We start from the raw sequence: 821 nt of genomic DNA on the forward strand, positions 1-821 counted from the left end.
GCTCCAGCCGCGAGACCCTGTGATGTGCACAACACTGAGCCCATTAGCCTAGTTCAGCCTTGGTGGTTCGCTCACCGATGACTCGGCCCCCGCCGCCCCCCGGGGAAAAGAGGGGCACTGCTGACCCTCGGGAGACTTGGGGGGACATCGTTGTTCACATCTGGCAGGCGTCCCTGCTCACCCTTGGGCGACTACTGGGTTCCCAATAGTGGTCAATAGAGAAGCCACTGCCCACACCTGGGACCAGCGTAAGAACCAGTGTACATACCTGGAAGGTCTCAGATTCACCCTAGCCTTGAAGATGCCGCGGGCAGCACCAGCGGCTGCAGGCCCCACAGCAGCAGAGGGCCCCGACCCTCCCTAACCCCCTCAAAAATGCAACAATCCCAGGCAGGCCTCACGGCGCATCCCTGCTGTGACCCAACAGAGGGCGGCCACACCCTCGGGGAGAGGCCGGGTGGGGTCCGCGGGACGCAGTTCTCCCAGTCCCAGCCCCCGGCGCAGGGTTCCCGCCGACGCTGCCCTCCAGGCACCGATCCTCGAGCCAGCCGGCCCCCTGGCCCCACGGAAGGGCAAGGAGACGGCCTCGGGGCGGCGGGACGGTCGCTGGAGGGTGCCCCCCATTCCAAAGCCGCCTTTCGAGGCCCAACATGGGCCGGGGAGGCAGTCAGAACTGCAGTTCGGGGGAGTCGGACGGGCCGCCGGAGAAGCAGGCGCCCGAGGACACCGGGTGAGCGCGCCGGCGTCGGGGTCCGGGCCGCGAACCTGCCGCCGCGAGCGCGCCAGCCGGGCAGCCCGGCGAGCCGCGGGAACCTCCGCGA

Source organism: Galeopterus variegatus, unplaced genomic scaffold (genome assembly GCF_000696425.1).
Source record: "Galeopterus variegatus unplaced genomic scaffold, G_variegatus-3.0.2 Scaffold1059, whole genome shotgun sequence".
Taxonomy (NCBI): domain Eukaryota; kingdom Metazoa; phylum Chordata; class Mammalia; order Dermoptera; family Cynocephalidae; genus Galeopterus; species Galeopterus variegatus.